The 1,573-nt window shown below is 47.4% G+C and overlaps 1 protein-coding gene across 1 annotated transcript in view; it reads right to left on the bottom strand.

Moving 5' to 3' along the window:
- Positions 1-1,573, bottom strand: part of Evc2 (EvC ciliary complex subunit 2) — an 84,594-nt gene that overhangs the window by 69,131 nt on the left and 13,890 nt on the right. The window lies entirely within an intron of this gene.

The following is a 1,573-nucleotide window of genomic DNA, read 5'->3' as shown; positions in this document are numbered from 1 at the left end:
TCTCTCTCTCTCTCTCTCTCTCTCTCTCTCTCTCTCTCTCTCTCTCATTGGGACCCTTTCCAACAAGCTTTGCAACCCACCATCCAGGTGTCCGACAGATGGTAGTGCCCAATCCACAAGCAGCAGGTGAGTCTGATGGAATCCAAGGCTTGCAGTTCATATATGGCACTGTGCGATACTCTCAGAGACTCTCCTCACCAGGGGATAGAGGAAGACAGGGATTTGGGTGGTAAATTAAGAATAAATCTCTTGCCCCCTTATTTTCCTTAACCAGCTAGCTTGTTAGCTTGAGGTGGGGAATTAAAGAGGCAGTAGGGCAGTTTCCACTTGCTCCAGTGTGATGGCCACATAGCAAGTAGATGCATTCCATTGTTCTGTCTGATGACAGTACTGGTATTCCTCCAGCCACCAGTCCCCAACCGGTACACCCTTGTCTCTCAAGGTGCCCAGGTCAGACCTGCTGGACACTCCGAGCCAAGGGTCTCTCCCCAGGAAACCCGAGGGAGGCTGTGTCAATCCTACAGTCAACATTAGCTTAACTCTGAAGCTGCACAGCAGACTCCAGTCCCTAGAACACCGCGCTGGGCCTCACAGATGCTTCTGGTGCCAGCTCAGCTCCCCAGGTACAACACCTGAGCCGGACACCATGGCAACGGTCGTTCTGACTGATCATACTGGCATGTTGGTGTTACTCTCTTGCTACTTAAAAATGACACCAGGAACAGTTGCTGATGTTCACAGACTTAAAGAAACTCAGTGCTCTGCGTAAACGAACCCATTTGCCTGGAGAGGTGTTTGTGATTTGGTTCTCATTTTATGTCTGGGAAAATTGAGGCCCAGACAGGCTAGAACATGCCAAAGGTCACCTGTTACATAATTCCTCTTCTTGTTAGTGAACACATGCTCTTTACATATTACAGCACTTGTCTTTTATGTGCACCATAAGCACCTCCTCCAGTTTCTCACTTCTCTTTCTTGCTGTTGTTTTTAAAAGTAAAATTCCATGTGGTTTCTATTCAAATTCCTCAGACTACTCATATTGACTTTCTATATATTACTTTATCTACGAACCGTGAAGAGTCAGGATTCACAACAGGCCACATGGTTGTAAAGCTTGCTACACCCTCAATACTGTGGCATCTCATGGTCACAGGCCTCATAGAAGGCCCCTTTCCACCCCTGTGGGAAGGCTAGGCCTTGGAAGGTGGGGCACATTCATTAACAGAATGTTCTTTACCACAATCATGAGAGCATCTGCCACCTCTTCAACTGACTGTCAATCATCATTGGTGACAATCAACTCAATCAAAGGATATTTACTGAATGATTGTCACCGACCAGGTGAGACAGTAAACGGCACACACCAATGGTCACTAAGTCCTCAGAATGGTATCCTCAGATGCGTCACACCATCAGCATCCCAAGACTTCCAACTTGAACTAAGCCACATGCTGGTATGCAGGGACGAACTTCTCCATCATTGTGTGAGCCAGTACACACTATGGAGTCACTCTCCTCTCTCTCTCTCTCTCTCTCTCTCTCTCTCTCTCTCTCTCTCTCTCTCTCTCTCTCT

This window comes from Mus caroli, chromosome 5 (genome assembly GCF_900094665.2).
Source record: "Mus caroli chromosome 5, CAROLI_EIJ_v1.1, whole genome shotgun sequence".
NCBI lineage: Eukaryota > Metazoa > Chordata > Mammalia > Rodentia > Muridae > Mus > Mus caroli.
The sequence above is the reverse complement of the archived record's forward strand: the minus strand, read 5'-3'. Positions and strand labels throughout refer to the sequence as shown.